The sequence below is a fragment of the Alexandromys fortis genome, unplaced genomic scaffold (genome assembly GCF_014885135.2).
Source record: "Alexandromys fortis isolate MF-2015 unplaced genomic scaffold, M_Fortis_MF-2015_v1.1 scaffold_10, whole genome shotgun sequence".
Taxonomy (NCBI): domain Eukaryota; kingdom Metazoa; phylum Chordata; class Mammalia; order Rodentia; family Cricetidae; genus Alexandromys; species Alexandromys fortis.
Window position 1 is genome coordinate 20,538,494 of NW_026067895.1, and position 13,883 is coordinate 20,552,376.

Consider the following 13,883-nt stretch of genomic DNA (forward strand, 5'->3'; position numbering starts at 1 on the left):
CTGAGAGAGAGAGAGAGAGAGAGAGAGAGAGAGAGAGAGAGAGAGAGAACATAGGAAATACATCTGTGAAGTCACCTCTCCCTTGCATCTTTGGGTGAGTTCTAGGCAGGGAACTTAGGTCATCAGGTTCGCATGGCAAGGGCTTTACTGAACATCTTGCTGCACCTACTCTTTTGCATTCTGAAATCCTGGTATATTGCTTTATGACTTCCTAACTCAATATGTAGTTGGCTGATGGGTGAATGGGGAGTCTCACTTGATCCTTTGGTAGCTGAGCGAATACCTGCAGAAAGAATGGGAGGGAGGTTACACAGTGAAGGAGAAACGCCTCCTGACAGCATGTCTTAAACACTCTCCGAGTTTCCTAGGGTATCACCTTCCTGAAAGGGGATCTTTAAGAAAAACTGTGAAGGGCAACAGAAACAATATTTCAAGGTAGAAAGGTTCTTTAGTGTTTGGTTTACTGATATACAAACCGTTTATTTGATGGAATACTTCCACTTTTGCCTGACTTAGTGACACACACACACACACAGAGAGAGAGAGAGAGAGAGAGAGAGAGAGAGAGAGAGAGAGAGAGAGAGAGAACGTGCATCTTTGTATTTAAAAAAAATCCACGTTTGAGAAACGATCATTTCCTTGTGGGCTCCTGAGAGCCAGGGCGTTGGAGTCCAGTTGATGGGTTTCTCTGAGGTGACAGTGTCGTAGACACTGGCATCTGGCTTCCCTTGCTCGCTGACAGAGCTCCAGTGTGCTCAGGGTTGTAGACTCCCTTTTAAGAACAAGTATCTCTCTCAATCTCTTAAATCTGGAATGTTCACAGTCCAGGTCTGGTCAGTGAGAGATAAGTGGAAGTTTCCTGCGTGGGGCGCTTCCAGGAAAGCCATTGTTTTCTTAACAAAACAGATGAGTGCAATTGGCACATGTGCTCTGTCCTTTACACTTCCTCTTCTTCCTGCCTGGAAACGCGGACGCCATGGGGGCGGGGGCAGCACCCAGCTGTCGAGGAGGAAAGTCAGGCACCAAGAGTGGCAGATGAAGAAGCTGCAGGGAGAGGGGGGCCTCTTTCTCAGACCGCTGCTTCAGTCGGATCTCAAGACTTTAGTCGCAAGAGAAAAGTTAAAGCCCTGCTCAGTGAAGCCCTTGGGTCAGTCACTTGGGGTTCAGAGTACTCCTAACCCACCCAAGTAGGAGATAGGGAGACATGAAAACTGTAGGGTTTGAGGAAAACGTAGCAAACCTCGAAGATACTAGGAAGCAAATGTGCCCTGCCACAAATTCCGTTTGGCTTTGGATTGGATCGTCTAAATTTTGGCGGTGGTTATTTATTTTCCTCTTCCCCTGCCACTTCCCTTTCTCTGTCCTCCTTGCCTGCTTTCTCCTTCCTTCAACCCCCGTTCCCTCCCACCTTTCCTTCCAAAATGTGTTAAGCAGTTCCTACGCTATCCATGTGCCATAACCACACAGCCAGTCTGTCCCACTCAAATGATTATATGTTCCTTATTGCCCTAGACAGCTTTTGGTCAACTTGACAGAAATTAGAGTCATCCTAGAGGAGGGAGCTGCACTTAAGAAACTGCCTTCATAAGATCATGCTATAGGTAAACCTGTAGGACATTTTCTTCATTGGTGATTGATAGGCGAGGACTCAGCCCACTGTGGGTGGGGCCACCCCTGGGCTGGTGGTCCTGAGTTCTGTAAGAAAGCAGACTAAGCAAGCCATGTGGAACAAGCCAGTTAGCAGCACCCTCCATGGCCTCTGCATCAGCTCCTACCTCCGGGTTCCTGCCTGTTTGAGTTCCTGTCCTGACTTCCTTCAACAATGATATGGAAGTGTAAGGCAAATAAACCCTTTCTTCCCCAAGTTGCTTTGGTCACGGTGTTTCATCAAGGCAATAGTAACACTGAGACCTTCGCGTACTTATGAAATCAGGTCAGTGGAAGGAAGTATGGAGGACAGTGAGAACACAGGTCCGGCCTGGTGAAGTAGTTTTATTTTTGGATCTGAGGTTTGATCTGAGACTAGAAGGATGCGCGGGACTTTATTTGGCAAAGGCAGTGGATTGAGTGAGAGGCAGAACCAGCAAGTGTGGGGGCCTCAAGGCTGTGGAGCACTGCACTTTTAAGGAACCGAAAGTCGTCCCCTGTGGCTGAAACACTGAGAGCAAAGAAGTAGCACAGAGTCGGTCTGGCGAGCCAAGCAGGGTTGGTTTGTATTAACTATTTGTGCCCGCATCCTAAAAACAAGGGAGAGAACCTTAAGATTCTAAACCTCCGGGGGTGAACCTGAACGTCTTTGAGCTGAAGAACCCGAATGCCCTCCTAACCAGGCCGTCTGCATCAAGTGAAGGATAAATAAGTGACATATGGAAACACGCTTAGCGCTGTTGTGTTGTGAAGCCAGAATAACCCAAGTTGGATGAGTGGAGGGAAGGGCTCCCAAGTGGGAAGAATGACTTAGACAAATGGTTCTGAAGGCTGAAAACGCATGTCATGTGAGGGGACCTCAGTACTTTGACTTTATGTTGGAAGGGCGAGGACAGTTCGATGGGGCGGGGGTTGCCCTGAGGAGTGGGCAAAGGCAGGGAAGGAGTGAGGTGATTACAGAAAAGACTCCTTGGACTTCACCAGTGGGGATAGGGCAGAGGCTGCAGGCAGGAGACCAAGTAGGAGGCTGTGGTGGTTTATCAGCGATTGGTTGAGTTCAGTGACTGGAGCCATTCAGCCAATGAGAGTAAGCCAGAAGAAGGCACGCTTGGCCTCAGGGTACGCAGCCCTCGAGGGCATTTGGTCCACCTTATGCCCAGGTATCAGGCTGCCTCTGCCTCTCTCTTCCTGGACATTCACACACAATTTCTTGCTTTTGTTTCCCCCAGCACATCTGTTCAGTCCATGAGGCCATTGACTTCTGCTTGGTATTCACCAAGGTTTGTGGGAGTTTTGGGTTTCTATGTGTGGTAGTTTAAATGAGAATAGCCCTCACAGGCTCATATATTTGAATATGTGGTTCCCAGTTCCCAGGCGGAACTGTTTGGGAAGGATTAGGGGGTGTGGCCTTGCTGGAGGAGGTGTGTCACTGGGGGCAGATGGTGCCATTCCGGGACTCTGTCTCCTATTTGTGGAACAAGATGTAAGCTCTCAGCTGTTCTTGCTACCATGCCTTTGCTCTGCCACAATGGAACTCTAATCCTTTGAAACTATAAGCCCCAAATAAAACACTTTCTTTTATAAGTTGCCTTCATCATGGTGCTCTATCACAGCAACAGAAAGTTGACCAAGATACCATAGAATCTGCTGACCTGAACACACTGGATTTTATCACTACAAATCCCACCACTGTGGGTCAGTCTCTTTGTCAATCAAAACAAAAAGCAATCTCACTTTTGGGTGACAAAATGACTCCAAATTAGTTTCCTATTCACAACCAATAGAGTAACACAATAAATCTCACACATTTGTGTTGTTGGGAAACCCTAATGTTTTACATTGATCCCAAAGTTAAATTAGAATCAAATATAAAATTTAAATCAAAGCTTCAAACCCTGTAGATTTTGTCAGTGTTTAATTGTTTTCATTTTCTGCCATTTCCTTTTCTCTCTCCTTGCTTTCCTCCCAGCCCATTTTCTTCTTCCTCCTGTTCAAAATTTGTTACTAGTGTGATTCCACTCATGTTGTTGCTACATTTGTTCAGTAACAGGTCATTCTCTGTTGCCACAGCAAGGACAAGGACTGTGTTTATCTTATTTCTCATTGTGTCTATTCCTGTATAATAAATTACTTCAACACTTAGTGGCTTAAAACATCAGATGACCCCAGCCAAAGAAGCAGATCATGCCTTGCTCAGCCATCATCAGAGAAGCTTCCTCCTGCATCAGATGGGGACAGAAATGGGACCCACAGCCAGACATTACACAGAGAGTGAGAGACCCTGGAACACTCAGTCCTAAACGGATGTGTCCATCAAAACCCTCCCCTCATGGCTCCCTTGAAGAAGAGGTGGAAACAGTCTAAGAGCCAGAGGGGATGGAGGACACCAAGAAAGCAAGGTCCTCTAAATCAACATGATAAAGCTCATATGAACTCTCAGAGACTGAGGCAGCACACACAGGGTCTGCACCAGGTTCTCTGTGTATCTATTTTGGCTTCCAGCTGATTGTTTTTTAATGGAATTCATAAGTGTGAGAATGAGTGGGTCTCTGATTCTTGTGCCTTCTCTTGGGCTCTTTTCCTTATGTTTCCGTCCCATTTCAATGGGTTAATTTTTGTTTTATTATATTATATCATATTATATTTCAAAAGTCTAAATATGTAATAAGCACTGTGGGTTAAGGATTTGGAAGTTGGCCTGGATGGCTGTGGCTTTGGGGTAGTTCATAAAGTCCGTCAAGATGTTGGCTGAGGAATCAGTCATCTGAAGGGCTTCCAAGATGGCACACTCTCATGCTGCTGGGTCATCATGTGGCCATGATCACAGGACTGTTGGAGTATCCTTGTGATATGATAACCAGTTTCCTTAGAACAAGTGATCCATCACTGAGAAAGGAAGAAGTTGGGTGCTTTGTCTTTTATGACCTATTCCCAGAAGTTAAACATGGTCTTTGCTACATCTACTTGTTAGGAGTGAGTTATTAAGTCTGACCAGAATTGAAAGGAAGGGGAGTTGGGCTCTGTTGTTTGAAGAAATGATTTAAAATAATTTATAGATGTTTTAAAAAAAACTACTACAACTGTTCTAACCTCAATATCCGGTCCAGTGCCTGCCAGCTATTGGATGTTTAATACTAGTTTGTAAAATAGTATAACTCTCTCTCCCAGACTTGGGCACTAGCAATGAGACAGTGGACTAAAGGCAGACGGTCACAGTAAGGAATGGACATTTGAGCTTTGGTCCCTTTCTCATGTATCCCATCAGAAAATGGCTGGGCCATTTTTAGGAAGTCGCTTGGCTAGGCACACTGGTGTGAGTAGCTTTCTTTCTTCAGTTCTTGATGTAAGCAAGTCTGGTGGAAGAGCTCAGAGGGCCCACAGGGTCTTGAGACTCAACCCAACCCGTGAGTTAAAATTCTACCTCCGTATTTACAATACAAATCTCTAATTATTATTTTGAGGCACAGATAATTTACATATCTACTTTACACATCTCTGAAGACTCTTGATCAAACAGGTTCAGGTTAGAGCTAGTATCATGGCACGCATACCATTGCAGGGGAATGGAAGAACAGGATGCTCAAGATAACCATCTCTCTTTCCTTTCTTTTCTCTTCCATTTAATATCTTCTCCTTTAGCTTCAACTGATCATGGCAGTCCACATCTATAATCCAAGAACTCTGGGGAAGAGGTAGAAATATCAGCAGTTCAAGGCCAGCCTCAGCTACACAGGGTGTTCTGGGCTACCCTAAGCTACATGAAACCCTTCCTTAAAAACCGAGGAACCTTTCATCTTCCACTAGTCATTTGTTCTCATGGTGTTGTGAGAGTCAAGTATGGTGACATGCACCCATTGCCCCATCTACTCAGGAGGCTGAAATGGGAGAACTTGAGATCAGGAGTTCAAGGTCAGCCTGAGCAACACAGTGAGACTATGTCAAAGGAAGAAGGGAGATAGATTGATGTGTATATATGTTGCTCTTATTGGTTAATGAATAAAGCTGCTTTGGACTATGGCAGGGAAAAATATAGCTAGTCGAGAAAACTAAGCTGAATACATAGACAAATAAGGTCAGGGAAATTCCATGTAACTGCTGAAGGTGAAAGNATAGAGAGAGAGAGAGAGAGAGAGAGAGAGAGTAGGTGGAGTCAAGGAGACACCATACAGCTGCCAAAGGAGAAAGAGCTTCTGGAACCTTACCAGTAGGCCACATCCTTGTGGTGATACACAGATTAATATAAATGGGTTAATTTAAGATGTAATAGCTACCTATGAATACACCTAAGCAATTGACCAAACAGTGTTGTAATTAATATAGTTTCTATGTGGTTATTCGGGTCTGGGCAGCCAGGAAACGAAAGCACAGTCTCTGCTTACAAAACACAGTGATTCCATTTAACTTCACTTTAACTCCCCTTAACTTCCTCAAAGTTTCGCAAAGTTTGTCTTTCTTCCTCCTGTCCATCTGGACTCCACTTCTTTGCGTCTATTACAGCACGTTTTTCTCAAGGCCACCAATGACCCCATTGCCTTACCAGAGCTGTTTCTTTTTCTTGGTCTCAGAGCATCTGACTCGTTGGCCCTGACCTTTGAAACTTTTTGTTTCTGACTTGGTGCCATCGTCACATGTCGCTGGCTTTCTTGAGCTGCCGTAAGTGGAGGTCAGAAGAAAGATGGATGGGACAATGAGGTTGGGTCCTTGGCTGGTAAAACCATTGCCCTGACCCCTCCCTTCATCTTCCAGGGTTGCCGCCTGGAGGGCATGCCTCTGTCGCAATTTTCTCTTTATCAGGACACTAGTAAGAGTGGATTAACTGTCCCCATAGCTTCATCTTCGTTGACTGACATCTGTGTCATTCCTATTTCCAAATGTGTTCATGTGCTGACATTCTGAAGGGTTATCAACCAACGTTCAAGATTTTGCTTTCCCTCCGTCATATCCTTAGCCTCAGCTGAGAAAATCCATTCTTTATATCACTTTACATGAGAATACCCAAAGGCTTTTGCCCTGGAGTTTTAGGGGGACTGGTCCAGTAACCCAATTGATAATATTCATATGTTTTTAGGTCCCTTTGTCCAAACTGGATTTATCTTTCCTCAGAGTCGTTGCTTCTCACGATTTTTCTAGTCTCAAATTGGCTCGATGGTCCATTTGGCTAATAGGGGGTCCACCACCATCACCCCCTCCTCCTCACCAAATGCTGTTAATCACACTTCTTCAATGGCCACCACATCTCTCTTTCTCACTTTCTCTGCTGCCACTTTGCACATTTGTTTTGTGTCTCTTTTAGCTCAAACTTATGATTATCAATTACTATAATTATTTTAGACAGGACTTCACGTTGTAGCACAGGCTGGACTCAAACTCACAACCTTCCTGCCTCAGCCTCCTGTGCTTCATCACACCTGGGAAACTTGAACTAGTAAGACTAATAGTCACTAATCACAGCACGCCTTTATTGGGAGCTTAGTGAGCGCTACGTCCTTGCACGAGATGCTTTTCACTTTTGCCCTCTTCGATACTTCTCGTTGGTATGAATGTATAGGACTCTTGTCCTGCTTTGATTGTTAGAACACTGACCAACACTAACTCAGGAAGGAAAGGGTTTATTTGACTCACAGGTTCCCGGCCACGGTGAAAGGAAGCCAGGGCAAGAACTTAAGGCAGGAACTGAAGCAGAGACCATGGAGGAACACCACTTGCCGGCTTGCTTCACCTGCTTGTGTTTAGCCAGTCTTACATTACCCACGACCAAACTGCTCATAGTCAGCTGGGCCCTCCTACATCAGTTAGCCATCAAGAAAATGCCCTGCAGGCCAATCTGATTGAGGCTATTCTTCAACGGTGACCTCAAAGCCTGACTCCACAGTGACACACTTCCTCCAACAAGGCCACACCACACAATAGTGCCACTCCCTTTGGGGACCATTTTCTTTTAAACCTCTACAGTGTGTGTGTGTGTGTGTGTGTGTGTGCGCGCGCGCGTGCGCGTGCACGTGCACGTGCGAATGTGCAGGTGTATATATTCATGTGAGAATGTGCTGAGGCCAGAAAAAGATGTTGGATGCCTTCCTACATCACTCTTCACCTTGCTGCCCTAAGGCAAGGTCTCTTGCTGAATCAATTTAGTGTTTCAGCTTTGTCCTGGCTGGCAGTGAGGCCCTGGGACCTGCCTGACTTAGTCTTCCAGTGCTAGGTTTATAGGCACACACATAGCCACAGCCTTCTTCCCATGCTTTTTTTTTCTTTTTCTTTTTTTTTTTTTGTTTTTTTGAGACAGGGTTTCTCTGTAGCTTTGGTGCCTGTCCTGGAACTAGCTCTTGTAGACCAGGCTGGTCTCGAACTCACAGAGATCCGCCTGCCTCTGCCTCCCGAGTGCTGGGATTAAAGGCGTGCGCCACCACCGCCCGGCTTCTTCCCATGCTTTTTATGTGAGTACCAAGGATTCAAACTCAGGTCATTTTGCTTTCACAGTGAGTGCTCTTACCCACTGAGATTTCTCTCCAGCTCCTCCCCTTATTCTCACCCCCAAGACCAGTTCGAGACAGGGTCTTGTGTTCTCTTCTAACTTGGATGACTTTGAGCTTTTGATCCTCCTGAGTGTGTGCCACCACGCCCACTTGTACACTTGTATGCTGTGCTGAAGGTCGAACCCAGGGCTTCTTGCACGCTAGGCAAGCAATCTACCAACTGAATGGCAATCCCCGGCCCATTATTCTTTTCTCTTCTAAATCTTCTCAATCCAGTGAGCATTTAACACAGGCATATCTCAAGTGTTCAACAGCCACACGAGGCAAAGGATAAGAAGTGGTAAAGACACTTGCCGTTGGTAAAACCTGGACAGATAGCAACTTGCCTAAGTTTTGAGGCAAAGTGGCAAAGTTCGGTATCTTTTTTTTTAATCTTTCTCTCTCTCCCTCCCTCCTCTCTTTTTTCTTTTTCCCTTTCCTCTCTCTCTCTCTCTCTCTCTCTCTCTCTCTCTCTCTCTCTCTCTCTCTCTCTCTCTCTCTCCCTTTCTTTCTTTTGGTTTTTCAAGACAGGGTTTCCCTGTGTAGCTTCGGAGCCTGTCTTGGAACTCACTCTGTAGACCAGGCTAGCCTCGAACTCTCAGAGATCACCTTTAATCCCAGCACAAAGGAGGCAGAAGCAGGGGTCCACCACCACCGGTTTCAGGTATTTTTTCTAATGGAGTTGTTTTCATTTTTTTTTTCAGTTGAGTTTTTCAGTACTTGTTTTATGTAGATATGCCCAAAATACCTCCCTGTAGCCATGAATCATTCTGTTAGTCATGAAAAGGAAAACAATTCATACATTTTACTTTGTTTCTCCAAAATGAGAGATGTTTTAAGAATGTGTTTTCATAAGATTTGCCAACTTTTTTACATTATACAATGGCTTCTCCCCACCCCCTCTTCCTTTTGGAGAATTAATGGGTGGATGAAGCTGGGAACAAAAGTATTGACAGTGGTTTGGAGAGCAGAACAATGTGATTTGGAGGAAAGGCTTTCGGGGAAGCGACACTCTCCAGTACGCTTGAACTCTAGTTGTAGGAAGTGCCTCATCTTCAGAGGATGTTGTGATTTATGTGGAGTGGGCGGAGCCTGGGGAGCCTGACATATCAGATGGTCATGGGCCATATTAGAACTAGACTCCTCCTCAAGGCAACATTTCCTAGGCTCTGCTGCTCAAAGTTTGCCCCACGGATCATCTCTTAGGCAAATGTTAATCCTCTCTTTTTCTCTTTTGGTTTTTCGAGACAGGGCTTCTCTGTGTAGTCCTGGCTGTCCTGGAACTCGGCTGGCTCCGAACTCACAGAAATCTGCCTCTGCTTCCCAAGTGCTGGTATTAAAGGCATGCACCACCACTGCTGGGCATCTTTGTCTGATTTTAATGCTCCCAAACTCGTTAGTTTAGGGAAGGAAAAGGAAGTACTCTGTAAAGTATGCCACTTATTTATTTATTTGTCCTTTTTAAAACAAACAAACAAACAAAAACAGAGTCTCACTATGTAACCCTGACTGTCCTGGAGTTCACTCACCATCACCATGGTCTTGAAACTCACTATGTAGAACAGGCTGGACTTGAACTGCGTGCCTGTGCCTCCTGAGTGCTGAGATTTAAGGCATGCACCACCATACCTGACTTCATCCAGGCTGTTTGAGGCAGGGTCTTGTTATATAGCCAAGGCTGGTCTTGAACTTGTGCTTCGTCTCCCGAGGATGAGCCGCACACCCAGTCTGTAAGGGATTCATAACAATCTGTGTGTAGTCAGACTTTAATTTCCCGCCCGCCAGTTTCCAAATAATCGGTAAGGGGCTTAATATTAATTACAAATGGTTGGCCAAGAGCTCAGGCTTTTTACTAGCTAACTCTTACATTTTCAATTATTAACCCATATTTTTGCCTATGCTTTGCCATGTGGTTGGGTACCTCTTTTCAGGATGGCATGTCTGCTTGCTACTTTTCTGACTTTGCCCTTCTTCTTCCCAGAATTCTCTGGCTCTCTCCCAACCTTATTTTGTCCAGCTATTGGCCAGCCAACTTCTTTATTAAACCAATCACAGTGACATATATTCACACAATGTAAAAGAATATTCCACAGATGTGAAAAGCTCTTTCCATAAAAATAATTCAGTTTGTATATTGAGGCACCAGTGAATTAGAAGTATCTGCAGAATAGCAGCTGGGAAAGCCCTTCAGTTCATCTAGTTCTATTAAATTTGCTCATCTTATAATAGCAGGCAGAGAGGTTGCTTATCACAGACACAGAGATCCCTAGAATTCAGATCTTCCAATGCCTCTGTCAAGTGTCTTTTGCTGGAAACATAACCAGAATTTATCAAACACTTCCTGAATGTCAGGTGCTGGGTTAAACACTTTTCATAAATTTCAACAACTAAAAAATATCTTCCAAGAAAAAAGTGTTTTAGGTTTAAAGGGAAAAAGCACCATGCTAACAAATTTTCTTAAACAGAAGCGGCTGACACACAAGCGGGTCTCCCTTTTCAGATTCGAAGTGTACAAAGAACTCTAGGTGGTCTCAGCTGGGCTGTGTTTTGAAAGCTAAATAAGCATCAATTCACAACAAAAACTCAACATACTGTAGTTACGGCTTGGGCGGTACAGCTTCTCTAGCCTCCTTCCTTAGCTTTTGTTAATTAACTACTTTTCTTTTTTTCTTTTTCCCATCTCATTTCCTTCCTTCCTTCCTTCCTTCCTTCCTTCCTTCCTTCCTTCCTTCCTTCCTTCCCCTCTCTCTTCCTCCCTCTTTCTTCTTTCATTCTTGCCCTCCCTCTCCTTGCCTTTCTGTTTTAGAAAGTGCAGTATTAAAGGCAACTTCTGTTGAGATTCCAAATGTTTTGACTCATTCACCGGAGTGTGAGCAGGTGAGGGCCTGAACATCATCTAAAGCAAAGCAGCGGTCCAGATGGGGTAAAGGATCGTGTGTAAGGACAATGGAATGAACTTCTGAGCTCAGAATGCTAAATGGGTCTATAGAGATGGCTCAGTTGGTCAAGTGTTTGCCATACAAGCAAGAGGACCTCAGAACCATGTAACAAACCTGGGCATGGCAGTGCATGCTGGGGATGCAGAGGAAGAGTGTCCCTGGAACTCAGTGACCAACCAGTCTAATCAGCAAGTTCCAGGCCAAGTGAAAGTCTCTGTTTCAAAAAACAGGAAAATGGCACCTAAGGAATGACAAGTGAGGCTGACCTCTGGCATTCACGTGTGCACATACATATGTGTGCACACACGCCCAGCTCACATGGAGATGCCATCAGAGTAGCAGTGGTAGGTGCTGAAGGCTTCTGTAGGTGTCAGGCTTTGGGTTATTTTGTTCAATCTCAGCTTCTTTAGCCTCCTCAAAGGTATCCAGGGGCCCTTGGTAGAAGTCTCAGAATGAAAAGAAAACCTCTGTTCACACCCAGTACTTCAGAATCCCCTGAGGTGAGGCACAGATTGCCTAAGGGCCTCACACAGAAAGTGTTCTCAGAGATACGGGGGTCTTGATTTTAGGGTACTCTCAATCCAGAAAGAAAGTTCAAAATGGCAGAGCCTGTAGAACCTGGACACCCAGGTTCCTAGGCCTCTGGGACAAGCCAGTGAAGTTTTCTACGAAGGCACACTTTCCTACCACAATGGCTTCAACAGAGGATTCTGAGAAGTATAATGTGGATGGCAACTCAATAAAGGAATGGATGCAGTGTGAGACCCGGGGAGGCAGGATCAGACCAGGGCCCCAGTGAGACAGCCTAGGAGGCAGGGATGGACCAGAGACCCCCTTCGCAACCTGGACACAGATTCTGAGCCCTGGCCTTCGAAGGAGCTTTGATGTTTGCTCTTTAGGGACAGCTGTTTTATGGAGGAGAGTACTCGGAATTAGGAGATAAGCCAGTGAGCTTGCAGGCCCTCCATCTCTTCCCTTGTAAAATGGGAAAGAATGGGCTCACATGACTGCTGAAGTCCTACCTAGACACAAGAACCCTGTGACTCTGGAATCACATTAAAATAATAAAAGGACACGTGATCCAATTGCTTCATTTTTTTATAGCCCTAATTTTATGCCCATCCCCTACTTAGAGGTTTAGCCAAACAGGTTGAACTTAGTAGAACTCTTTGATGCCCCAAATTCCGGTAGGAATTTGATTTCAGATTCTCCCGAAGGATATTAAAACTGCTGCATTATTTTGGAGATTCAATGCCAGGAAGTCTAGAAAGCAGAACAGGGAGGGAGGTTGGAAGAATTAGTGGGATGCAGGTCCGGGAAGGCGGCTCAATGGGAAAGCATTTGCCATGCTATATGAAGGCTGGAGTTGGGTCCCCACGCACTGCACACACTGGCAGTGTGATGGCCTGCCTGCCACCCTAGCACCCAGCGGCAGAGACAGGAGAGCAAGCTGGTAACCAGATGAGCGGAACTGACAAACTCTAGGTTCAAGTAAAAAAACCAGACCTCAATATACAAGGTGTAGAGAGACCAAGATGGACCCTCTGTGCCCATTTCTGAGGTCTACACACATGTGCACGAATCTACATAAGTACTCAGAACACACGTACACACACACGCACCACACACATTAAAAAAAAAGAATTAGTGAAATATTCACCAGGTATTAAGGTTAAAACCCAGCTCCCACAGTCTTGTGTGATCTGGTTCTTACCTTGCAGCCTGGTGACAACCCCTCTGTGCCTTTATTCAGTTGATTCCTCAAAGGCATGGACACTTTCCCAACTCAGAGTCCGTGTGTCACAGTTTGTTGGTTTGTCGTCGTGTCCCCGTCACCCCCCCCTCCACCGCCCTGAGCTCTTTCCTTCTCTCTGAGTTTGCCTAGGTGATTCAGGCCCCACCATTGCAGAGGTAAGATCTTCGCTGATTCCCTCATTGGAAGTAGACCGCTTTGTCCTTTTGTCTTCAGGGCACCGAACGTGTTTGGACTGTACATTTATTTGTGAATTTACCATAACCTTTGATTCCCTAGGTGTGCTGGAAAATTCTAAGTCATGTTTTTTTTTTCTTCTGTGTTTCCTATTTCCTCGCACATAGTGGGGCTCAGTGAAGATTTGCTGTGTAGTGGTGGGAGGAAGGTAGCCTGAATTTGATCCCTAGCACCCAAATAAAAGAACCTGATGTAGTAGCCTGTTTGTAATACCAGCAATGGGAGTAAGAGAGAGAGAGAGAGACAAAAGGATTCCTGGGGCTCACTGATGAACTGGTGAAGCCAGGCCACTGCAAGACCTTCTTTCAAAAAAACAAGGTGGAAGACATCTATTTTTTTTTAATTTATTTATTTATTATGTATACAACATTCTGCTTCACACACACCAGGAAGACATCTAAAGGACACCTGAGGTTGACCTCTGACATTCACGCTCGCGCACAGACATGCACACGTGTACCTGTACACACGCATGCTCACAAACACAGATACACACATGCACATATATACTGCACACATGAAAAAGGGCAAGTACTAAAATAAATTTAAAAAATTGTTGCCTTGCTGAGTGAGGGAATAAACACGCATTGTCAGCAGAAAAGTCCCAACATATTCTACCCTTACTGGTTGTTTTGATGTTTTTGAGACTCTGTCCCAAGCTGGCCTTGAACTTGGATCCTTCTGGTTTTTAGTCTCCAGAGAGCCAGGATTCTAGGTGTGCGCCACCACACCTGGCTTTTATTGGTTGTTTATATATGACACAACCTATACAAATACTCAGTGAAATCGCCCCTT